Source organism: Aegilops tauschii, chromosome 2 (genome assembly GCF_002575655.3).
Source record: "Aegilops tauschii subsp. strangulata cultivar AL8/78 chromosome 2, Aet v6.0, whole genome shotgun sequence".
Classification (NCBI taxonomy): Eukaryota; Viridiplantae; Streptophyta; class Magnoliopsida; order Poales; family Poaceae; genus Aegilops; species Aegilops tauschii.
The window spans coordinates 552209038-552236487 of NC_053036.3; the positions used below are offsets into that span (position 1 = coordinate 552209038).

The following is a 27450-nucleotide window of genomic DNA, read 5'->3' on the forward strand; positions in this document are numbered from 1 at the left end:
ATTCCCGAGGACGATAGTATGTCTATTATTCTTGGAAGACCCATTTTGAATACTGCAGGGGCTGTTATTGATTGCAATAAAGGCAATGTCACTTTTCATGTTAATGGTAATGAGCATACGGTACACTTTCCGAGGAAACAACCTCAAGTCCAAAGTATCAATTCTATTGGAAAAATTCCATCGATTATTTTTGGAGGTTTTGAATTTCCTCTTCCTACTGCTAAGAAGAAATATGATATTCTTATTATTGGGGACGTGCATATCCCCGTTGAGGTAACATAGTGTTATTCGAAATTTCTCTGGTTCCATGTTATTCGGAATGAGTTTGTTAACGACACCTTATCAACCTTGTTAGTGGATTCCTTTTGATGAGCATGAGATGGATGAAGTTAGAAGGCACAACCTTCTATACCCTCCTTTTACTTTCTGTTATTTAGTTGAAATAAAGTAAAAATAGTATTTTTGCTGTCTGTTTTCTGAGTTATCCGTGCAATATAAAAATACCCCGAAAATAAAAGTTCTCCAAATGCCCTGCCAATTTAATATGATTTTTTCTGGAATATTTGAAAATATTTGGCACTGAGAACACAGCACGGGGAGCAAGCACCTGGGCACGAGGGTCCAGGGCGCGCCCCCTGCCTCGTGGGCCCATGGTGGCTCCCCTCCACTTATTCCTGCACCCACACACTCCTTCTTCCTCGCAAAAAAATCACCAACCAGCTCAAGCACGAGTTCTAGCTCATTTTGCTGCAATTTTCGATCTCCTGGCTCAAAGCACCTCTCACAAAACTGCTTTGGGGGATTGTTCATTGGTATGTGACCCCTCCATTGGTCCAATTAGTTTTTGTTCTAATACTTTATTCATTGCAAATTTGTGTTGCCTAGGTGACCCTGTTCTTGAGCTTGCATGTCAAATTTATATGGTTCCAAGTAGTTCTAATGCATGATATAGGCTCTAGGCACTTGTAGGAGTAGTTGCTATCAATTTTGCTGAGCTTGGTTCATTGTTATTTGAAGTTACTAAAAATTTCAGAAATTTTCAGAAAATGATGAAGAGATTTTTGAGGGGCTCATCGAGCCGAAGCTCGAAGGAAAAGCAAAGTGAAGAAGCAGAGAGGCCTAAATATAATCTGCCTCGCACCACGGAAGTTCGGCCGTGTGAATGGCCTTGTGATGATTTCTTGAGAGCAGCCGGGATTTATGATGATTTTTATGAGTTGGCTGAGAATGCAGGCCTCACCGACATCCTCCGTGACCAACGCGAACAGTATCTCTTACTCACCAATACCTTTGTGCAAAATTTTCATTTCCATTCTAGGAGGTCACCACTTATGGTGGATTTTTATTTATATGATGAGTATAAGGAGATGACCCTTCGTGAATTCTGTGTAGTGTGCAAGTTACCTTTTCCGGGTTTCATAGAGGAACAACATAGTAACGATGTGGAGGGGTTTATTGATACAATTGTTGTAGGGGAAACAAGGAAGGTTTCCGACGCACGAATCACTAGCATACATTTTCCTGTTCTACGTTACTTTGCTATATTTGCAAGTAGATGCTTAATTGGTCGCGGAAACTGTGGAAACCTAAGTGTCCCAGATATTATTATTTTGTGCCATGCCTTGTTTCGTGATGACACATTTATTATGGGCGCTATTGTTGCAAAGCGGTTAAATCTTAACCGTACTAAGGGACCCATCTTGGGAGGCATCTTCGCCTCACGCCTCACTGCATACTATAACATACCTATTAGGCACTATGAAAAAGAAGAAAAATTGATGCCTACTATTTATTTAGATTATAAGAGTATGGTAGCGCATGATTTTATTGTTAAGAATAGGAAAAGGGCGCTTAAATACAAATTGTTATTTGATAAAAGTCACCCCGAGACTATTACCTTGCCTGCTCCTTCCCTGTTTCATTTATCTGCAGGCCAGTATCTCGTTCCGCTAGCGACCATCCAAGTGTACCGGAACCCTACATCAGCCACAGAGCCAGAGCCGGAACCACAATTTGATCCTCCACGACAGTCTAATTACCAGTGGGATCCGGAGATGATTGCCAACCAGTGGCAATCAGAGGCTTCTTCTTCTCAGTACGGCCCCAACAATAACTTTGGATATCCTGCTAGGCCAGTCGTGGCAATAAAACAACTTAGGCCAAAAGCCTAAACTTGGGGGAGTACGTATCTCTCACCGACATTACATTTATGTTCACACACTCATGCTAGTTGTCGGTGCTCATACTCTTTCATTGTATTATCCATGCTAGTTTATTTTCCTTTTTATGCTTTCTTCTTGTGTGTCGGATAAACCTTAAGAAAACAAAAAAATTAGTTGTAGCTTTAGCTAGTTTACTTTTCTTACTGTAGTAGTAATAATTAAAAAGAAAACCCAAAAATATTTCCTGTTCTTCTTTTGCTTGTTGGGAGCTTTCCCGTGTAAATAGTTTTATTTCTTTCCTTTGGGGGTCGATAGGAGAAGACCATGATGAAATTGTTGAAGTGGCTCTATTATGCATTATTGTTGATTTAACCAAGAGCCCATATTGCCTTGTCTTCTCATGTTTATTGAATGCTTGCAGATTCCAGCTTAGTCCAATGCATGTGCACTATTATTATTATTCACATCATTCGGTCGTGCAAGTGAAAGGAAATTATGACGATATATGATGGACTCATTGAGATGAGAGAAGCTGGTATGAACTCGACCTCTGTTGTTTTTGTAAATATGATTAGTTCATCGTTCCTGATTCAGCCTATTATGAATAAACATGTTTGCAATGACAATTAGAGATTATAGTTACTTATGCCATGCTTAATTAGCTATGAGCTTATAATGGTTTACCCTGCGTGCCAACATGCTGATCTGGAGTCCGTTCAGTGCTCCGAAGAGGGGAATCCGTAGCCGTCGTCGTCATCAACCATCCTCCATCACCAATTTCATGATGCTCACCGCCGTGCGTGAGTAATTCCATCATAGGCTTGCTGGACGGTGATGGGTTGGATGAGATTTATCATGTAATCGAGTTAGTTTTGTTAGGGTTTGATCCCTAGTATCCACTATGTTCTGAGATTGATGTTGCTATGACTTTGCTATGCTTAATGCTTGTCACTAGGGCCCGAGTGCCATGATTTTCAGATCTGAACCTATTATGTTTTCATGAATATACGTGAGTTCTTGATCCTATCTTGCAAGTCTAGAGTCACCTACTATGTGTTATGATCCGGCAACCCCGAAGTGACAATAATCGGGACCACTCTCTATGATGACCATAGTTTGAGGAGTTCATGTATTCACTATGTGTTAATGCTTTGGTCCGGTACTCTATTAAAAGGAGGCCTTAATATCCCTTAGTTTCCGCTAGGACCCCGCTGCCACGGGAGGGTAGGACAAAAGATGGCATGCAAGTTCTTTTCCATAAGCACGTATGACTATATTCGGAATACATGCCTACATTACATTGATGAATTGGAGCTAGTTCTGTGTCATCCTATGTTATGACTGTTACATGATGAACCGCATCCGGCATAATTCTTCATCACCGATCCAATGCCTACGAGCTTTTCACATATTGTTCTTAGCTTATTTACTTTTTCGTTGCTACTGTTATAATCACTACAAAACCCAAAAATATTACTTTTGCTACCGTTACCGTTACTATCATACTACTTTGCTACTAAATACTTTGCTGCAGATATTAAGTTATCCAGGTCTGGTTGAATTGACAACTCAACTGCTAATACTTGAGAATATTCTTTGGCTCCCCTTGTGTCGAATCAATAAATTTGGGTTGAATACTCTACCCTCGAAAACTGTTGCGATCCCCTATACTTGTGGGTTATCACGTCCTGAGGGCCCGGTACCATTGGGACCCAGTCAAGAAGGTTTTCGAGACGGACCCGGTCACGACGGAGTTCATGAGACTGCTGGTAATTTTAGTTTCTGGTCAATTCGACTGCATGTTTAGTCATATTTGTAAACGATCCTTGTTCCTTTTGCAGAGAGAGCAGCACAGGATTGCGGCCGAAAGCGACTCGCCGTCTGAGGCATTGGTGAGGCCCAAGTGGGACACCCCATTCAACCGATCGTTGAACATATTGAAAGGACTCCCAATGGACACTCGGCCGTCGTATGGACGCGTGCACGGTGTCGGAGACGGCGCCACGTGGAAGAAGTACTACCGTGAGACCACGGAGGAGAGAAAGGAAAGACGGAGGTTAACTGAAGAAAACATCGACAAGAAGGTTGAGATTGCGGTTGAGAAGAAATCAGCTGAGACAGTCGCAACAGTGTACGCTGCAGCAAAATAGGCGATTGCAGATATGTCTGGTGTCTTGGTTCCGGCCGTTCTCAGTTGGAGCAGGCAAAATCCAGAAAAAATGCAGCGGACTTTCCCCTTGCCAACTTCTTCGGGAGCAGCTCGAGTAGCGTTGCACCAGCACCTGCACCTACACCGGCTCCCGCACCTGCTCATAGCAGCCCGTCCTCCGTCTCGGACGTGCTCGGTGGTGCTTCGTCTTTGGCTGAGCTCGACGCCCTCACGGTATCTATCACACCGGCCCTCTTCAGTAAATGTATAATCTCCTGTTTCCGTTGCCTTTCGGATGTCTCACATCGCAGACATGTCTTTGCAGGCCGACGTAACCCCGTGCACCATATTGTACACCATCGGCGACCAGAAGGTGGACGTGGGGAAGGCGACGATAATGAAGCCGAAGGAACCATTGTTCCATGGCTGGCCGATACCCCCGGACGTCTTCAAGGTTTCCGTGGCTAGTGTCAAACCGGGCCACGAGAATTTGGCTCCTCCGGTACTAGGGGGATGACGACGAGACCCCGCGGCGGCTTGGTGGTTGCAATGGGTGGGTCCTGTTGTGGCCAAAGAGTCTGCTTCGTGTGGAGGCGGCTGGGAGCACACCCACGAGCACGCAGCCTCAGCAAGGTATGAACATCAACACCCCACCCACCCAATTAGCGTCGGTTGTCGTGCTGGGTGATAGTGGAAGGGGTGAGGAAGAGGCTCAATTAGTCGCTGATGACGTTGTCATAGATGAGGATGAGGATGATGATGACACTCAACAGTATCTCAATACTGGCCCCTATGATGAGTACTCAGGGTTTGAGCGACATGAGTCGGTGCCTGAATTGCCGCCTCCAGAGGCTGAACGTATTATAGACGAACTTCCAGTAGGAAAGAAGCATAGGAAGAGACCGAGGAAAGGCAACAAAGTTGCTTCTAGGATCCAGCCGCCTTAGCAGCCTCGGGTTCAAGACCGTATACCTATCCCCGATGCGGCAAAATGGCATATCCCCGGTGAACCAATCCTACCTAAGGCAGCGTTAGAGGCCACACATGGCGATCTAAGGAGACTTCATGACGATGTGCTGCGGAGAGAGAAAAGCCTCATCGCCTCGGAAAATCCAGGATACCCACTCTACGTGGTTAACGTGTCGCGGCAAAGGTCGTACGTCCACACATGCCCCGCGGACAAGTTCTTCCTTCGATTCGATTACATCTTCGACATGTTTCACTTGAAGAAGCTGGATTTTATGTTTGTCCGCCTTTATGCCTTGTACATGAACTACATCATCGGGAATGAGCAGATACCTTATATGTGTGTCGTTGACCCGTACTTCATGCACGAGGGCTTCTTGGCAGTCTGCGCAGAGCACCACGAATACGCAAGGGACTACATCGCCAATTTCATGGTCGCCAATAAGGACAAGGAGGCGATTCTCGTGCCTTATCATCCCGTGTAAGTCAACCACGCGGATATCCTTCCTTCGATTTCAATCATTCATTTGCACGGTGGAGGCTATTTAATTTGAGGTATACTTATTTTGCGCAGCGGCGGGCGCGCCGTCCTCATCATCCTATACCCCCGATACTCCCACACTCTTTACTTGGACTCGTCGAAGAACATGAACAAAAAGGATTACACCCACATCAAGTCTGTTCTTGACAGTGCTATCTTTTACTACGGCGTACGGGGTGGAGAGGTCAAGGACAAGAAGAAAAGGGACGGCAGGCCCGCCTTTGACCATAAGACCGACTTCTGCTGCATCCAGCAACCGAGTGATACTCTTAGTGATGGATTCTATGTCCTACACCACATGCTGGAGTACAGACGAGATCAGCAGAACCTTCGCATGTCACCTAAATCCGGCGATGCCCATATTCTGCAATGGGCAAAGAACGTAGGAGATATCCTAGATCATCGACTTCGAGGTGAGTTCTATCACATCCAGCGTGAACTTGCCCAAGTCATCGTGAAGGAGGTCCTCGACAAAGCAGGTTTGTTCTATGAGGAAGAGCAAATGTCGCGGGAAGACGTCCGAACATGTGTAGCCGCTCAGCGTCTTGACCTGAAGCCTTTCACTAAGCTCGGGGACTATCTCCCTGACTTGGATGGATGGAACGACATGTTGGAGTGATTGACAATGTGTCCATTTAGTCCATACTTTCTGAATGACTAAACTTTGAGTTATGCACAACGAAACTTTATTTGTGACGTAATTAAACCGTCCTCCTCAACTAGCGAAGATCTGTCTCTTTCTGTTGCTCAACTATGTATGTTGCATATCATCGACTCATGTGACGATGCAGGAGCATAGATCATCGATGACGAAGAAGTGCAACGCCAGGAGTATACGACGAGTTGCCGGAGTGTCAGGCCCAGGTGTACCGGTTTTCGGTATCCGAGTGACAACCATTAGTTAGTTTAGGTTCACGCTAATGCGAGAGAGGGATACGAACTCATGTACTGCATAGTTCTGCTCTCACTCATAGTAATAGCTCTTCTCGCGTATATCATTGTTTCGATGGATGACGATGTAGTTGCAAGTAATCGAGACTTGTATCGCTATTTTCAAGATGATGACGAGAGACCACTTTGTGTTGGATGATGATTATGGTGATGACATGATTTGATGTTATGATTACATTTGTATGTGTATGATATGCTAAAGATTATTGTATAAAGCCTATTCAAATACAAAACAAATATTCCGGAAAAAAACAAAAACTAATAAAACTAACAGTAGCGAGGCGAATAAAGTTAGCACCAGCACGCTCTTACCAGTAGCGCGCCCAAGTTAAAAGCGTTGCAGCTATTAGCAGTAGCGCGTTGAACTAAAGCTCGCTGCTGCTAGCCATGTATAACAGTAGAGTGGGGCTACACGCGCTACTGATACGACACTACAGCTAACATGTATCAGTAGCGCGTGTAGCCCCACTCTACTGTTACACCAAATACCCGCGCTACTGCTAGGCTTTTCACTAGTAGTGCCAGTGTACTTGTACCATACCTTCCATGGCTTCGCCTGTGTGTCCCATGGCGTCATTTTCCTGCTCTCTTTGGGTAGGAATGTTTTCATGAACTTGTCCGGGATGATCTGCAGTTGCAGGTCAATCACAATCAGTCAGAGAGCAATGCAATTTAAGAATATGAGTATCGAGAGAAGAAACTGAATTCATCAATTACCATGAAGTACGAGGCATAGACATCGTTGTGCTTCATTGCCTTGACGGTGAAGGGCCTCGTGGATTTGAACCTTCGTGCCCTCTCCATGGCGTCTTCCTTCTCCCTTTGAGTTACTGGACGCCTCTGCGACATTAATCCCGGCCTTCTTGTAACCTTGGAGAACTAGTATAAAAAGATGCAGACTATATATATCAGGATAGTGCACTTCAAGTTTATTCTAATTAGTACTAGAAGGTTGGTTTACAGGAAGGAAGGAAGAAAGAAGATTTACCTCCGCTAGGTTGGTTTTCACCATTGCTCTTTTTGAACATTGTGAACTGAGCCTCCATACCATATTTGTTACCAAAAGATTTCTGCCTGCACATGGATTCTGGCGCGAATACACATGTATGAACTATACGCGGGAAAAGTTCATTAGCTCGATGACAAGAGCATATACATTGGAATCATTTTATAGTACAAGACCAGTGCTATATCTAGCTACTAGAATCAAGACTGACACACCATCTAAGCCATCTCAACCAATATATATGTGTGCGTACATGTAAAACAAGTACTACTCATTTTGAAATAGATTCTCGATCGAAGGCTTCTTCTTAGTTAACTGCCAAATTTCCACTTCATGCTGCCCCTTTAGAAGGTATTTTAGATGCTGAAATGGCAAACCTGGTACAAACAATTAAAGGAGCAGCAGAGCTTTTCCCCTCAACTTTGGACTCCTTGGATGGTCGACTAGCCAACTCTACTTACAATGGATGTGCACATATGTTAGCTAAATAACAAGAGCCTATGAATCATTTGACAACATTTATCCATCACAACAGTTGAAAGGACATGCGGTGCCCCATGTGTGGTTTTGGTAATTGATGACATTCACTATGGACTAATGGTTGCATTGAGTTATATTTGAAGGATTTTTTCCATAGGCATTTCTTGAAGTCCATGTGTTGGTTTCAAGGAGTTTATGGGTTGACCAAGGTGCTATTAAGGAATTGTCCAAAGATTGGTCATGTGAGTGTTGAGCTTATTGCAAGCATGACTTGAAGAAGAAGATTGTGTGATCATTCATGTTTACCTTCAAGACATCATCCAAACGAAGAGAGTTGGAAAGATTCAAGGTTGATCAAGACTAAGTCAAGAGTGAATCAAGTTGATCAACTCACAAAGCGTAGAAGATGTACCGAGAGGGATCAAGTGATCCCATGGTATGGTAAGCATTGTCCATTGCACTTTGTGTACTAACCCATGGTCTATGTGAGAGTCTATGTGGGGTTAGGTATGTGTCCATGGGCTTGCGTCAAGAGGAAGATATCATACAACCCATGGAAAGGATGACATCAAGTGGTGATCATCATCAAGATTGCCGTGTGCAAGTTCAAGTGGAGCATCACGAAGAGATCAAGTGCTTGAAGCTTGCCATCCATTGTGGTGTCAATGGACTTGTGAAGATCTGCCGAAGAGTGGCTCACCCATAGTGGAGTATGGGGAGCAATCATCTAGTCTCCATCGACCCAACACAATCAAGAAAGGTGGTCCATCTTGAGGAGGACAAGATCGTCATCATCTAGCTCAAGTGGATCATGTGCAAGGCAAAGTTTTGCCCTTGATAGGTTTTCTATTTTACCGGTCTCATGGTGGTAGTTGGGAGACCGGGTTATAGGATCGATAGCCGTACTATCAAGGGGGGCTCTCAAGTGAGTAACTTGATCGTATCGTTCGTCGAGAGCTCAAACCATTGCATCCTTGCATCATGTTTCTTGGTTCTTGTTTGATTCTCTTTGTGAGTCTTAGAGCTTATGGTCATCTTGATGACAAGCTTGAGTTCATCGAAAACGGAGTTTGCATGCGTCTTCTATGATGTTTTCGGTGTTGGAGGTTTTACCGGTCTTATCCGAGGAAGGGTTCTCACCATTTTCTTTTGGGCCTTTTCTCATTTGCTTCTTGTTGGTATTTCTATCAATATTGTGTTAGTCCTTGTCGCTAGCTTTCCAACAAACTTGGTTTCGTCGAATTCGGAGTCCGTTTGTAGAAGTTGTGTCAGTTTTGGTGTCCTTAAAAGGGGCTGCTGCGGATGTAATTTTTTAGTACCGCTCTTGGGAGCGGTACTACCGCGAATACTTCCGTGGCTACTTCCGCTCGGGACCAAAAACTCGTCACAAGTCCTAGCGGTAGTACCGTGAGGTCAAGCGGTAGTACCGTGAGGTCAAGCGGTACTACCGCTCCGATGGTTCTTCTGGCTTTTTGCATCCTCGCTATTGTGTTTCAAAGGGCTACTACCGCCCTAGCGGTAGTACCGCTCCTTGGAGCGGTAGTACCGCTCGGTGCGGGCTGTGAGCATAACGGTTGGATTTTTCCCCACCTATAAAAGGGGGTCTTCTTCCCCAATGAACCTTATCCTTTGAGCTCGTGTTCTTCCCCCATTGTTGACCTTCTTCGAGCTTGCTAACTCTCAATCCCTCCAATGATTCTTGCTAGTTCTTGAGGGAAAAGAGAGAGGAGATCTAGATCCATGTTTCCACCAATCACCTTCTCCTCTAAGTGAGGGGAACCCCTTGGATCTAGATCTTGGAGTTCTTCGTGTTCTTCTTTCGTTCTTCCTCTCATTTTCCTCCCTAGCATTAGTTGCTTTGGTGGGATTTGGGAGAGAAGGACTTGGGCACTCCGTGTGCCCTTGCCATTGCATTTGGTGCATCAGTTTGAGTTCTCCACGGTGATACGTGGAAGTGAAGTTTGAGAAGCTTATTACTCTTGGGTGTTTGGGCACCCTAGAGCTTGTTCCTCTTGGGTGCCTTGGCGCCCTAGATGGTTGGTGGTGTTCGGAGCTCAATCATTGTGGTGTAAAGCTCCGCGCAAGCGTTGGGGTCTCCAATTAGGTTGTGGAGATCGCCCCGAGCAATTTGACGGGTTCCGGTGACCGCCCCCAAGGGTTGCCAACGTGTACGGGTTCGGTGACTGCCCCCAAGGGTTGCCATTTGTATGGGTTCGGTGACCGCCCTCAAGGGTCCCTTAGTGGAATCACGGCATCTTGCATTGTGTGAGGGCGTGAGGAGATTACGGTGGCCCTAGTGGCTTCTTGGGGAGCATTGTGCCTCCACACCGCTCCAAACGGAGATTAGCATCCGCAAGGGTGTGAACTTCGGGATACATCGTCGTCTCCGCATGCCTCGGTTATCTCTTACCCGAGCTCTTTACTTATGCACTTTACTTTGTGATAGCCATATTGTTTCTTGTCATATATATTGCTATCACCTAGTAGTTTATCTTGCTTAGCATAAGTTGTTGGTGCACATAGGTGAGCCTAGTTTTTGTAGGTTTTGTGCTTGACAAATTAACCGCTAGGTTTATTCCGCATTTGTTCAAGCCTAAATCGTAATTATTTTAAAGCGCCTATTCACCCCCACCCCACCCCCCTCTAGGCGACATCCACGATCTTTCAACAGTTAATTTGAATTCAATCCATTAGATGGTTATTCGTAATTACCTACAAAATTGTTACCTGATGATGCTGCCTTAGAAGTTGAATCACCAAATGGAGACCTTATATCCTCAGCCTTGGACTTCTTGGGTGGACGATGCTCCGATTCTTCTTACAGTTTGATGTGCGCACGGACAATGGTTAGCTCAATAACAAGAGTATAAGAATCATTTTACAACATCAAGCCATCTCATACCAATATATACATAAAAAGTACTAGAAGTACTAAATATTTTGAAATCGCTGGATCGGAGGGTTCTTCTTAATTACCTACCAAACCGTCACTTGATGCTGCTCCCTCAGAAGCTGGATCACCAGATGGAGCTTCAGAATTTTTCCCCTTTGCGAGCTTGGACTTGCAGGATTGGTCCACTTCTGCCATGATATCATCAACCTTCCTGGACCTAGCCCTCGTCCTGACAAAAAAACATCGTCAGTCTTTTGTCGATACTCCTGTTGTTGCATTGGTTCCAGAGCATCATCCCTGCACATGCGAGCTTCACTGTCTTCCTCATTCTCCAGAGATTCTGATAATGCATCTTCCTCTGCCTCTTCTTCTTCTGAAGCATCTTCTTCTTCTTCTGAAGCTTCTTTTTGTCATGTACCAACTGCACTGGTGTCGTGAGCGTCTTCTTCTTCTAGGGCGGTACCATATGCATTGGTGCTCGTGAGACCTTTCTCTTCCTCGCTGGCCACATCGATGTCCTTGCACTACAGCTGGGCGAGAGACGCATACACATCCTCGCAGGACGATGGCAAGAAAATCGTCACTGAGAACTGTGACTGCCCCTCGTAACGGAATACTAGTAGCCAGCCATACCTGACACAATGGTCCGAGAGGAACTCTTTCCATCCACGCGCAAAGCGTATCTCCCCGGAGATTTTAGCCAGCTCTACGGACCATTTATTCCTGCTTGGAGCTCTCAGGGAAACCATTCATGTACACTCTTCCAAGTATTTGTGGAATCCTACTGGAATTTTCTGCAACATATGCATGTCGAGCACAACCCAAACATGCATATATAGCATTTAACCTTGCCTTCCTATAGTCCAATCCAAGCTATCAGTCACTGATCAATTGGCCTTAAAAATTTCAGAAATGTTACATATGTCTCCTTTATTTACAATCTATATGTTTTTGTAAATACAAAAGATATCAACTTTCATGAAGTAGTTTATATTTTGGATATGCTACCTCGTTTATCCTTCTCAACGGCAGAAAACATTATATAGTCCATGTTTGAAACATATTAATCAATAATTGCACGAAGAATCTATTGGGTGAAATATACTATATATGTAACTCTGTCAAATTAGAGAGCACCATTCCTAAAAGTGAACCACCATGGAAAAGATAATCTTCACAGCAATCATGCAAAATATGGTAGGTAAAAATAGAAAAGCTAAAATGAGTTAGTCTATTTGTTTATTAATATGATGAAGAAAACCTGCCACTTGTTCCACCTAAAGAAGTGGGGGTAATTTTTTTATCATTCTGGTCCTTCTCATCCCTTTTCTTCGACTCCTCTTCCTCTTTATCAATCTCCTTCCTTACCTTCTGCTCAAGTATCTCCATTGGCTCCTCCTATTTCTCTTTCCAAATTTCTCGCTGCTCCTCCTCTTCTTTCTCATTCTCATTATCCTCTCTTTCCTTATGTGACTTCACATTCTTCACATTTCCCTTTCTTTTCCTCCGATCCTCCCTCTCCTTCTCCTCATCATCCTTCCTAGCAACTCTCGTTTTCTTCTCTTTCTCCTCCTTGTATTTAGCCATCTTCCTCTTTGAGGAATTTTTCTTCTCCTCTGTTTTCTTATCACCTTCATCTTTATTTTGCTTCCTTTTCTCTTTTGTATTCACATTTGCATCGTCCTTCTCCCTTTGAGTTACTGGACACCTCTGCGACGTTAATCCCAGCCTTCTCATAACCTTGATGAGAACTAGTATAAAAAGATGCAGACTATATATATCAGGATAGTTCACTTCAAGTTTGTTCTAATTAGTACTAGAAGGTTGGTTTACAGGAAGGAAGGAAGAAAGAAGATTTACCTCTGCCAGGTTGGTTTTCACCATTGCTCTTGTTGAACATCGTGAACTGAGCCTCCATACCATATTTGTTACCAAAAGATTTGTGCCTGCACATGGATTCTGGCATGAATACACATGTATGAACTATACGCGGCCAAAGTTCATTAGCTCGATGACAAGAGCATATAGATAGGAATAATTTTATAGTACAAGACCAGTGCTATATCTAGCTACCAGAGTCAAGACTGACACACCTAAGCCATCTCAACCAATATGTATGTGTGCATACATGTAAAACAAGTACTACTCATTTTGAAATAGATTCTCGATCGGAGGCTTCCTCTTAGTTACCTGTAAAATTTCCACTTCATGCTGCCCCTTTAGAAGCTCTTTTAGATGCTGAAACAACAGACCTGGTATAAACAATTAAAGGAGCAGCAGAGCTTTTCCCCTCAGCCTTGGATGGTCGATTGGCAGACTCTGCTTACAATGGATGTGCACATAGGTTAGCTAAATAACAAGAGCCTATGAATCATTTGACAACATTTATCCATCACAACAGTTAATTTGAAATCAATCCATTAGATGGTTATTCTTAATTACCTACAAAATTGTCACCTAATGATGCTGCCTTAGAAGCTGAATCACCAAATGAAGACCTTATCTCCTTAGCCTTGGACTTCTTAGGTGGACGACGCGCCGATTCTTCTTACAATTTGATGTGCACACGGACAATGGTTAGCTCAGTAACAAGAGTATAAGAATCATTTTACAACATCAAGCCAACTCATACAATATATACGTAAAAGTACTAGAAGTATTAATTATTTTGGAATCGGTGGATCGGAGGGTTCTTCTTAATTGCCTGCCAAATTGCCGCTTGATGTTGCTCCCTTAGAAGCTGGATCACCAGATGGAGCTTCAGACTTTTTCCCCTTTGCGATCTTGGACTTGCTGGATTGATCCACTTCTGCCATGATATCATCAACCTTCCTGACCCTAGCCCTCTTCCCGGCCACAAAGCCATCATCGGTCTTGTGTCGATACTCCTGTTGTTGTTACGTTAGTTCCAGCGCATCATCGCTACACATGCGAGATTCACTGTCTTCCTCATTCTCCAGAGATTCTGATAATGCATCTTCCTCTTCCTATGCCTCTTCTTCTTTTGAAGGCTCTTGTTCTTCTTCTGAAGCTTCATTTTGTCGTGTACCTCTAGTGTCAGTATGAGCGTCTTCTTCTTCTGGGGCAGTACCATATGCATTGGTGCTCGTGAGACCTTTCTCTTCCTCTCTGGCCACGTTGATGTCCTTGCGATGCGGCTAGGCGAGAGACGCATACGGATCCTCGCAGGACGATGGCAAGAAAACCGTCACTGAGAACTGTGACTGCTTGTCGTAACGGAATACTAGCAGCCAGCCATACCCGACACAATGGTCCGAGCGAAACTCCTTCCATCCACGCACAAAGCGTATCTCCCCGGAGATTTTAGCCAACTCTACGGGCCATTTATTCCTGCTTGGACCTCTCAGGGAAACCATTCATGTACACTCTTCCAAGTATTTGTGGAATCCTACTGGAATTTTCTGCAACATACACCATCATACAAATTAATTAGTAATGGGTGAACATGTCGAGCACAACCCAAACATGCATATATGGCATTTAACCTTGCCTTCCTATAGTCCAATCCAAGCTATCAGTCATTGCTCAATTGGCCTTATATTTTGCAGAAATGTTACATATGTCTCTTTTATTTACAATCTATATGTTTTTGTAAATACAAAAGATATCAACTTTCATGAAGTAGTTTATATTTTGGATATGCTACCTCGTTTATCCTTCTCAACGGCAGAAAACATTATATAGTCCATGTTTGAAACATATCAATCACTAACTGCACAAACAATCTATTGGGTGAAATATACTATATATGTAACTCTATCAAAGTAGAGAGCACCATTCCTAAAAGTGAACCACAATGGAAAAGATACTCTTCACATTAATCATGCAAAATCTGGTAGGTAAACATAGAACAGCTAAAAATGAGTTAGTCTCTTTGTTTATCGATATGATGAAGAAAACCTACCACACGTTTATCGATAATCCTGTTGTTGTTGCGTTGGTTCTAGTGCATCATCGCTGCACATGCGAGATTCACTGTCTTCCTCATTCTCCAGAGATTCTGATAATGCATCTTCCTCTGCCTCTTCTTCTTCTAAAGCATCTTCTTCTTCTTCTGAAGCTTTATTTTGTGGGGTACCAACTGCCCTAGTGTTAGTGTGAGCGTCTTCTTCTTCTGGGGGCAGTACCATATGCATTGGTGCTCGTGAGACCTTTCTCTTCCTCTCTGGTCACGTAGATGTCCTTGTGCTGCGGCTGGGTGAGAGATGCATACGGATCCTCGTAGGACGATGGGAAGAAAACCGTCTCTGAGAACTGTGAGTGCCCATCGTAATGGAATACTAGCAGCCAGCCATACCCGACACAATGGTCTGAGAGGAACTCCTTCCATCCATGCGCAAAGCATATCTCCCCGGAGATTTTAGCCAGCTCTACGGGCCATTTATTCCTGCTTGGACCTCTCAGGGAAACCATTCATGTACACTCTTCCAAGTATTTGTGGAATCCTATTGGAATTTTCTGCAACATATGTCATCATACAAATTAATTAGTAATGGGTGAACATGCCGAGCACAACCCAAACATGCATATATGGCATTTAACCTTGCCTTCCTATAGTCCAATCCAAGCTATCAGTCACTCCTCAATTGGCCTTATATTTTGCAGAAATGTTACATATGTCTCTTTTATTTACAATCTATATGTTTTGTAAATACAAAAGATATCAACTTTCATGAAGTAGTTTATATTTTGGATATGCTACCTCGTTTATCCTTCTCAATGGAAGAAAACATTATATAGTCCATGTTTGAAACATATCAATCACTGATTGCACAAAGAATCTATTGGGTGAAATATACTATATATGTAACTCTATCAAATTAGAGAGCACCATTCCTAAAATTGAACCACAATGGAAAAGATAATCTTCACAGCAATCATGCAAAATATGGTAGTAAAATTAGAACAGCTAAAATGAGTTAGTCTATTTGTTTATTGATATGATGAAGAAAACCTACCACACGTTCCGTAAATGAACGGGATATAAACGCCCTAAAGAAGTGGGGGTATTTTTTTATCATTCTGGTCCTTCTCATCCCTTTTCTTCGACTCCTCTTCCTCTTTACCAATCTCCTTCTTTCCCTTCTGCTCATTTATCTCCATTGGCTCCTCCTATTTCTCTTTCTGAATTTCTCGCTGCTCCTGCTCTTCTTTCTCATTCTCATTATCCTCTCTTTCCTTATGTGACTTAACATCCTTCACATTTCCTTTTCTTTTCTTCTGATCCTCCCTCTCCTTCTCCTCATCATCCTTCCTGACAACTCTCGTTTTCTTCTCTTTCTCCTCCTTGTATTTAGCCATCTTCCTCTTTGAGGAATTTTTCTTCTCCTCTGTTTTCTTATCACATTCATTTTTATTTTTCTTCCTTTTCTCTTTGTATTCGCATTTTCATCTTCCTCTTCCTTTACTTTGACATTTTGCTTATTATCTACCAGGCCCATAGTGCTATACCGTTTCTTATGATGTACCATGATTGGACCTTTACTGATGGCAAGTACTCCTCCCTCTACAATACAATATAAGATATATGATACATTAGCATAAAACTTTCCAATGGTAACAATGGCATATAATACCACTCAAGTTCCACTCAAGAGTTGAATCTGTGTATGAAACACTTTGCAAGTTTGGATTTTTGCTACGATTATTCAATGATTATTCCAGAGTGTATTAGTTATTTTCAAGAACACTCCAACAAAGGTCCTTCTGTTATAGATCTAACAACCAACATATATAAATTTCCATCTAAGCTCTTCGGGGAAGAAAGTAGAACACTATTTATCCCATATTTGTATTCAAATGTTTGACACACATGTACACATCATACATCAATGCTAGGAATATATATATAGAGTGGCCACATGCATAATATTTCGGGGAGGCACACTTGCACATTTGTATATATTCATCTAGCTAAGCAATTTGGTTTTGATACATTATCCGATCTTTCCACTAATAGGCCTTCATGTGCTCCCCATGTTTATCCTTCTAGAGGATTTGCCAAACTATTATTATTTTTTCTTGATGAGGTTTACAAATTTGATGATTCCATTATGAAAATTTAGTAAACCAAGAAACATGCGCATATTGTGTGGATATATTACCATCCCTGTCTTGAGACAATAAAGGTATGGCCCAACAAGTAACCCAACAGTTATCACAAGGGAAAATGTGGCATTGTACTAACCTGCAATATTTCAATAGAACTAAATATAACATTATGAACTAAAAAATATATTTTTCCTAGTGGGGTTCTTTCTTCCATATATATAGGACATTATATCATTCTTCCCACATGGCCAAATTTCCAATGCGACGATGATGACACCAACACCATTGTTGTGTGTTGCACAAGAATCTATACCCCCCCTCCCTCAAAGTGACAAGACGGATACATCAACCTTATCAACAAAACCTCTAGTTATATCCCACATGTTGATCTATGCTCTACTAAAACATTTACGAACAATGAACATGGATACAACCGTCCTTTTGTTGGGAATAACAAAAGCATGATGCACACCAGATTTATAGAATAATAAGGCGAGACATAATCCTACCAATGGGCCAAAGATCTAACTACGCTAGCATAGATTGGATATACTATAAGGCTTACCAACGTTGTGAATCGATTTAAATCTTGATGGATCTGAATATCAGACCTCTTCAAGGGGCATTCATTTCAACGAAGAAGGCGAGAGTAGATGACGATGTGATTTAGATGAAGGCCAGCATGGTTGGTTGCGGCGACGGCGGCTCGATGGACTTTGCAAGATTTGGTGTTTATAAAGGCGGTCGGAAAGGGGAAAACCCTAGGTCTTGAAAGGGGTGGGACTTGGGAGAAGAAAGGAAAGTCCAGTCTTAATTTTTTGAGGCCCATCATCATCAAATGGAACAATATCAATCTCTCTAGGCCCAATTCTAGGCCTGCTAGTTTTTCCTTCACATGTCAATGGTAATACTTCTAACGAGGGTCTATTTTAGGCCCGTTGGTTGAGAGTGTTTTGTAGAGGGTAAATCTATAGTATTTTATTTAAAATCTTTAGGCAAAATAAGTTGATTAACGTTCATCTAGTTTGTCTTTTTAATTTTGACTATTGGCTGCTAAACTGACTTGTATTTAAAAAGGCAAGCTTGTTTTTATGACATTTTACAAAATATATTTTGATATGGGATCGTGTTCTCTAGCAGAAATTACAGAGCGTCGATCAAACCAATAGAAGTTTTGTTGTATTTTCCCCCACCGGTTTTTTTATTCTTGTGTAAAAAAGGAGGGTTGATGAGAGTTATTTTTCCATATAATCAATATCGTCACATTATGATGTAGTGTACAATACACTTTTATGCGAAAGTGTTTTCATGTATAGTGTTGCCGAAAGGTTACATTGGTAATGATATTATGTATTTAAAAATAAAATAAGACCAATTTTTATAGATAATGATGGCTTGCAAGTACACATGTTTTACTTGTAGCCTTTACGAAGTAGAAGTGTTGATCCCATAGGGAGCACTTTAATTGGACTTCTGTCCCTCATAGATACTCATGAAAATGTGCTTGCAAGTAAATTGTAGACCCAAAGCAAAATGAGGGCAGAAGTATAATGATTCTGAGTATAGTGTGGATTAAACGTGAATGACACAAAAGAGTGGCACCCCGGCTTGGAGGAACCGCAACACCCTGTATTCCAACCCAGAGATCAAGTCTTCTGGAATACGGCATTGCTTGGCATAGAATAGAACAACTATTTATTACAAATAATATGGGTACCAAGGTTCAGATATTGCAAAGGTTACAGGGGCATGATGACACTATACCTGCTAAGGTAGCTCTATGCTAGCAGCGGAACAACTCGTAGCAGCGGAACAACAACAATGGTGATGAACTCCACTCCATAGGGACTCTGGCCGGGACATATACTAGCTTGAAAATTCGAGATCCTTGACAAGCAATCACTCACAGCATCACCTGCAATCTGTGACACGCCAGGTGAGTACTTTGAATATACTCACAAGCTCACAGCAACAAAAGCAATCAAGACAAACAACAGCATGGCATTTACAGGTTTATTATCAATGAGAAACATGATACTACTAGAACAATATGAGGATGAGCATGGCATATACATGTTACGCATGATATGAACATGATGATGCTATGACTAGCAAGAGAGGGAGTCGATGTTTAGGTCTCGTGGACCAACTTACTCATCGCGGAGGTTATCTCACAAACACCATATGTATCAATCGTACTTACCGCTGTGATCATCACACGATCACCTCCTAATCAACCAACATCGATATCAATGATACTATCGTAATCATCACATGACCACAAGGAGCTTGATCATCATCGCATGACCACATGAAGATCAACCAATTTCTTTCCTCATGGAACCGGGGTTGTTTATGATTCAGGTTATTATTACAGTTGACCTATAGTGTGACCTACTATGAACTGTGTCTAGATTGGATCTGGTGGTTCTGAAACTTGCGGTGGCTGAAATTGTGTTTCGTCGACTCCCCTAGGGTTTTTGGATTTTTGGGGTATTTCTAGAGCAAAGAGGCGGTGCGGGAGGCGGCCGAGGTGGGCACAACCCACCAGGGCCCACCTAGGCCTCCAAGCGCGCCCAGGTGGGTTGTGGTCCCCTGGGAGCCCCCCTCTGGTACTTCTTTGGCCCAACAGGTGTCTTCTGGTCCCGAAAAATTCTCCAAAAAGTTTTGCTGTATTTGGACTCCGTTTGGTATTGATTTTCTGCGAAGTAAAAAACAAGCAAATGGCACTGGGCACTATGTCAATAAGTTAGTCCCAAAAATTGATATAAAGTTGCTATAAAATGATTTTAAAACATCCAAGAATGATAATATAACAGCATGGAACAAGCAAAAATTGTAGATACGTTGGAGACGTATCACTGATCTATGCTGAACTAAAATGTTCAGGAAGAACTATGAACATGGATACACCATTTATTGTGGTGGGAAGCAATACAAAAGCAATATATGCACCATAGATTTATAGAATCCCAAGCCGATTGAGAACCATAATAGTGTGGCTAAAGATTGAATTGCGCTAGCATTGATCGAATATACAGAATGTAGGGCTTACCAAGCGTAGTGAACAAACTGAGATCTTGATGGATCTTTAGAAGACCTCACCAAGGGCCTTCGATTCAATCGAGCCCTAGGATGGTTGTTTGTTGGCGGCGGCGGCTCGTGGGATTTTGCAGGATTTTGGGGTTATATACAAAGATAATTGGGCAACGGGAAACCCTAGGTTATGAAGGGGATTGGGACCTGGAGAAGAAAGGAAAGTACGGACTACATGCTTATCTTATGAAGGGGATTGGGCAACGAGAATCTGGTAATTAGTCGCAGCAACAAACATTATAATTCTTGATGTTATGTTTTAACAACGACATGATGGAACGATGTGCCTCCCTTGTCAACAACACAAGATCAAAACGTCTATGCACAAATTTTCACTCATCTATGCGAGGTTTTGGGGCGAGGACACATGGGGTGATCATCAAGAAGACCTTGTGGATGTGCAACTTGATGTTGTATTCCTGGTCCAAAAGCTCGAACACGCACATGTCCCACTTCTCCAGGTTGTTCTCCATGGCGAGTGTGCCCCACCCAGCGCTCAACACCGCGTGGGGACACTCACCGCATGTGTACTTGTACCAGGCCTTCCACGGCTTCGCCTGCGGGTCCCATAGCGTCATTGTCCTGCTCTCTTTAGGAAGGAATGTTTTCATGAACCTGTTCGATCTGCAGTTGCAGGTCGATCACAATCAGTCAGAGAGAAACGCAATTTTAGAATACGAGTTTCGAGAGAAGAAACTGAATTGATCAATTACCATGAAGTACAGGCATAGACATTGTTGTGCTTCATTGCCTTGACGGTTAAGGGCCTCACGGATTTGAACCTCCGCGCCCTCTCCATGGCGTCTTCCTTCTCCCTTTGAGTTACTGGACGCCTCTGCGACGTTAATCCCAGCCTTCTCGTAACCCTTATGAGAACTAGTATAAAAAGATGCAGACTATATATATCAGGATAGTTCACTTCAAGTTTGTTCTAATTAGTACCAGAAGGTTGGTTTACAGGAAGGAAAGAAGAAAGAAGATTTACCTCTGCCAGGTTGGTTTTCACCATTGCTCTTGTTGAACATCGTGAACTGAGCCTCCATACCATATTTGTTACCAAAAGATTTGTGCCTGCACATGGATTCTGGCGCGAATACACATCTACGAACTATACGCGGGCAAAGTTCATTAGCTCGATGACAAGAGCATATAGATAGAAATCATTTTATAGTACAAGACCAGTGCTATATCTAGCTACCAGAGTCAAGACTGACACACCATCTAAGCCATCTCAACCAATATGTATGTGTGTGTACATGTAAAACAAGTACTACTCATTTTGAAATAGATTCTCGATCGGAGGCTTCTTCTTAGTTACCTGCCAAATTTCCACTTCATGTTGCCCCTTTAGAATCTCGTTTAGATGCTGAAACAGCAGACCTGGTATAAACAATTAAAGGAGCAGCAGAGCTTTTCCCCTCAGCCTGGGACTCCTTGGATGGTCGACTGGCAAACTCTGCTTACAATGGATGTGCACATAGGTTAGCTAAATAACAAGAGCCTATGAATCATTTGACAAAATTTATCCATCACAACAGTTAATTTCAATTTAATCCATTAGATGGTTATTCTTAATTACCTACAAAATTGTCACCTAATGATGCTGCCTTAGAAGCTGAATCACCAAATGGAGACCTTATCTCCTCAAACTTGGACTTCTTGGTTGGACGATGCTCCGATTCTTCTTACAGTTTGATGTGCACACAAACAATGGTTAGCTCAATAACAAGAGTATAAGAATCATTTTACACCATCAAGCCATCTGATACCAATATATACGTAAAAGTACTAGAAGTATTAATTATTTTGAAATCACTGGATCGGAGGGTTCTTCTTAATTGCGTGCCAAATTGTCGCTTGATGCTGCTCCCTCGGAAGCTGGATCACCAGATGGAGCTTCAGAATTTTTCCCCTTTGCGAGCTTGGACTAGCTGGATTGGTCCACTTCTGCCATGATATCATCAACCTTCCTGAACCTTGCCCTCTTCCCGACCACAAAACCATCATCGGTCTTGTGTCGATAATCCTGTTGTTGTTGCGTTGGTTCCAGTGCATCATCGCAGCACATGCGAGATTCACTGTCTTCCTCATTCTCCAGAGATTCTGATAATGCATCTTCCTCTTCCTCAGCCTCTTCTTCTTCTGAAGCTTTATTTTGTGGTGTACCAACTGCACTAGTGTTAGTGTGAGCGTCTTCTTCTTCTGGGGGCAGTACCATATGCATTGGTGCTCGTGAGACCTTTCTCTTCCTCTCTGGTCACGTAGATGTCCTTGTGCTGCGGCTGGGCGAGAGATGCATACGGATCCTCACAGGATGATGGGAAGAAAACCGTCTCTGAGAACTGTGACTGCCCGTCGTAATAGAATACTAGCAGCCAGCCATACCCGACACAATGGTCCGAGAGGAACTCCTTCCATCCATGCGCAAAGCGTATCTCCCCGGAGATTTTAGCCAGCTCTACGGGCCATTTATTCCTGCTTGGACCTCTCAGGGAAACCATTCATGTACACTCTTCCAAGTATTTGTGGAATCCTATTGGACTTTTCTGCAACATATGTCATCATACAAACTAATTAGTAATGGGTGAACATGACGAGCACAACCCAAACATGCATATATGGCATTTAACCTTGCCTTCCTATAGTCCAATCCAAGCTATCAGTCACTCCTCAATTGGCCTTATATTTTGCAGAAATGTTACATATGTCTCTTTTATTTACAATCTATATGTTTTGTAAATACAAAAGATGTCAACTTTCATGAAGTAGTTTATATTTTGGATATGCTACCTCGTTTATCCTTCTCAATGGCAGAAAACATTATATAGTCCATGTTTGAAACATATCAATCACTGATTGCACAAAGAATCTATTGGGTGAAATATACTATATATATAACTCTATCAAATTAGAGAGCACCATTCCTAAAAGTGAACCACAATGGAAAAGATAATCTTCACAGCAATCATGCAAAATATGGTAGGTAAAATTAGGACAGCTAAAATTAGTTAGTCTCTTTGTTTATTGATATGATGAAGAAAACCTACCACACGTTCCCTAATCGAACGGGATATAAACGCCCTAAAGAAGTGGGGGTATTTTTTTATCATTCTGGTCCTTCTCATCCCTTTTCTTCGATTCCTCTTCCTCTTTACCAATCTCCTTTCCCTTCTGCTCATTTATCTCCATTGGCTCCTCCTATTTCTCTTTCTGAATTTCTCGCTGCTCCTGCTCTTCTTTCTCATTCTCATTATCCTCTCTTTCCTTATGTGACTTAACATTCTTCACATTTCCTTTTTCTTTTCCTCTGATCCTCCCTCTCCTTCTCCTCATCATCCTTCCTGACAACTCTCGTTTTCTTCTCTTTCTCCTCCTTGTATTTAGCCATCTTCCTCTTTGAGGAATTTTTCTTCTCCTCTGTTTTCTTATCACATTCATTTTTATTTTTCTTCCTTTTCTCTTTGTATTCGCGTTTTCATCTTCCTCTTCCTTTACTTTGACATTTTGCTTATTATCTACCAGGCCCATAGTGCTATACCGTTTCTTATGATGTACCATGATTGGACCTTTACTGATGGCAAGTACTCCTCCCTCTGCAATACAATATAAGATATATGATACATTAGCATAAAACTTTCCAATGGTAACAATGGCATATAATACCACTCAAGTTCCACCCAAGAGTTGAATCTGTGTATGAAACACTTTGCAAGTTTGGATTTTTGCTACGATTATTCAATGATTATTCCAGAGTGTATTAGTTATTTTCAAGAACACTCCTACAAAGGTCCTTTTGTTATAGATATAACAACCAACATGAATATAATTTCCATATAAGCTCTTCGGGGAAGAAAGTAGAACACTATTTATCTCATATTATTCAAATGTTTGACACACATGTACACATCATACATCAATGCTAGGAATATATATATAGAGAGTGGCCACACGCGTAATCTTTTGTGGAGGCACACTTGCACACTTGTATATATTCATCTAGCTAAGCAATTCGGTTTTGATACATTATCCGATCTATCCCCTAATAGGCCTTCATGTGCTCCCCGTGTTTATCCTTCTAGAGGATTTGCCAAACAAATATTAATATTTTCTTGATGAGGTTTACAAATTTGATGATTCCACTATGAAAATTTAGTAGACCAAGAAACATGCACATATTGTGTTGATATATTACCATCCCTGTCTTGAGACAAGAAAGGTATGGCCCAACAAGTAACCCAACAGTTATCAGAAGAGAAAATGTGGCATTGTACTAACCTGCAATATTTTAATAAAACTAAATATAACATTATGAACTAAAAATATATTTTTCCTAGTGGGGTTCTTTCTTCCATATATATAGGGCATTAGATCATTCTTCCCACATGGCCAAATTTCCAATGCGACGATGATGACACCAACACCATTGTTGTGTGTTGCACAAGAATCTATACCCCCTCCCTCAAAGTGACAAGACGGATACATTAACCTTATCAACAAAACCTCTAGTTATATCCCACATGTTGATCTATGCTCTACTAAAACATTTACGAACAATGAACATGGATACACCTGTCCTTGTGTTGGGAATAAGTAAAGCATGATGCACACTAGATTTATAGAATAATAAGGCGAGACATAATCATACCAATGGGCCAAAGAACTAACTGCGGTAGCATAGATCGGATATACTATGAGGCTTACCAACGTTGTGAATCAATTTAAATCTTGATGGATCTAAATATCAGACCTCTTCAAGGGGCATTCGTTTCAACGAAGAAGGCGAGAGTAGAGGACGATGTGATTTAGATGAAGGCCAACATGGTTGGTTGCGGCGGCGGCGGCTCGATGGACTTTGCAAGATTTGGTGTTTATAAAGGGGGTCGGAAAGGGGAAAACCCTAGGTCTTGAAAGGGGTGGGACTTGGGAGAAGAAAGGAAAGTCCAGTCTTAATTTTTCGAGGCCCGTCATCATCAAATGGAACAATATCAAGCTCGCTAGGCCCAATTCTAGGCCCGCTAGTTTTTCCTTCACATGTCAATGGTAATACTTCAAATGAGGATCTACTTTAGGCCCGTTGGTTGAGGGTGTTCCGTAGAGGGTCAATCTATAGTATTTTATTTAAAATCTTTAGGCAAAATAAGTTGATTTACGTTCATCTAGTATGTATTTTTAATTTTGACTATTGGTTGCTAAACTGACTTGTATTTAAAAAGGCATGCTTGTTTTTATGACATTTTACAAAATATATTTTGATATGGGACCGTGTTATCTAGCAGAAATTACAGAGCGTCGATCAAACCAATAGAAGTTTTGTTGTAATTTCCCCCACCGGTTTTTTTATTCTTGTGTAAAAAGGAGGTCGATGAGAGTTATCTTTCCATATAATCAATATCGTGACATTATGATGTAGTGTACAATACACTTTTTTGTGAAAGTCTTTTCATGTATAGTGTTGCCGAAAGGTTACATTGGTAATGATGTTATGTTTTTAAAAATAAAATAAGACCAATTTTTATAGATGATGATGGCTTGCAAGTACGCATGCTTTAGTTGCAACCTTTACGAAGTAGAAGTGTTGATCCCATAGGGAGCACTTGAATTGGATTTTTGTCCCTCGTAGATACTCATGAAAATGTGCTTGCCATTAAATTGTAAACTCAAAGCAAAATGAGGGTGGAAGTATAATGATTCTGAGTATAGTGTGGATTAAACATGAATACACAAAAGAGTGGCACCCCGGCTTAGAGGAACCGGAACACCCTGTATTCCAGCCCAGAGATCAAGTCTTCTGGAATACGTCACTGTCTGGGATAGAATAGAACAACTCTTTATTACAAATAATATGGGTACCAAGGTTCTGATATTGGAAAGGTTACAGCAGCACGACGACACTACACCTGCTAAGGTAGCTCTATGCTAGCAGCGGAACTACAACAATGGTGATGAACTCCACTCCGCAGGGACTCTGGCTTGGACACATACTAGCATGAAAACTCGGGATCCTCGACAAGCAATCACTCACGACATCACCTGTAATCTGGCATGACATGCCAGGTGAGTACTTTGAATGTACTCACAAGCTCATAGCAACCAAAGCAATCAAGACAAACAACAGCATGGCATTTACAAGTTTATTATCAATGAGAAACATGATACTACTAGAACAATATGAGGTTGAGCATGGCATATACATGTTACGCATGATATGAACATGATGATGCTAGCACTAGCATGAGAGGGAGTCGATGTTTAAGGTCTCGTGGACCAACTTACTCATCGCGGAGGTTATCTCACAAACACCATACGTATCAATCGTACTTGCCGCTGTGATCATTACACGATCACCTCCTGATTAACCAACACTGGTATCAACGATACTATCGTAATCATCACATGACCACAAGGAGCTCGACCATCATCGCATGACCACATAAAGATCAACCAATTTCTTTCCTCATGGAACCAGGGTTGTTTATGATTCAGGTTATTATTATTGTTGACCTATAGTGTGACCTACTACGAACTGTGTCTAGATTGGATCTGGTGGTTCTGGAACTTGCGGCGGCTGGAATTGTGTTTCGTCGACTCCCCTAGGGTTTTTGGATTTTTGGGGTATTTATAAAGCAAAGAGGTGGTGCAGGAGGTGGCCGAGGTGGGCACAACCCACCAGGGCGCGCCCAACTGGGTTGTGCTCCCCTCGGAGCCCCCCTTTGGTACTTCTTTGGCTCAACAGGTGTCTTCTGGTCCAGAAAAAATCTCCAAAAAGTTTTGCTGCGTTTGGACTTCATTTGGTATTGATTTTCTGTGAAGTAAAAAACAAGCAAATGGCACTGGGCACTATGTCAATCGGTTAGTCCCAAAAAAGATATAAAGTTGCTATAAAATGATTGTAAAACATCCAAGAATGATAATATAACAGCATGGAACAAGCAAAAATTATAGATACGTTGGAGAGGTATCACTGATCTATGCTGAACTAAAACGTTCAGGAAGAACTACGAACATGGATACACCATTTCTTGTGGTGGGAAGCAGTACAAAAGCAATATATGCACCATGGATTATAGAATCCTGAGCCGATTGAGAACCATAATAGTGCGAATGGGCTAAAGATTGAATTGCGCTAGCATAGAT

At 42.1% G+C, this 27450-nt stretch overlaps 3 pseudogenes; all 3 read right to left on the reverse strand.

Annotated features, from left to right (window-relative positions):
- The window catches only part of LOC109737290 (B3 domain-containing protein Os11g0197600-like), a 45962-nt pseudogene extending 34005 nt beyond the window's left edge, over positions 1–11957 (reverse strand).
- A 589-nt stretch (positions 11958–12546) lies between these two features.
- On the reverse strand, positions 12547–19378 carry LOC109737305 (uncharacterized; annotated as a pseudogene).
- A 1270-nt stretch (positions 19379–20648) lies between these two features.
- LOC109737315 (B3 domain-containing protein Os11g0197600-like) lies at positions 20649–26593 on the reverse strand (annotated as a pseudogene).
- Positions 26594–27450: the final 857 nt, after the last annotated feature.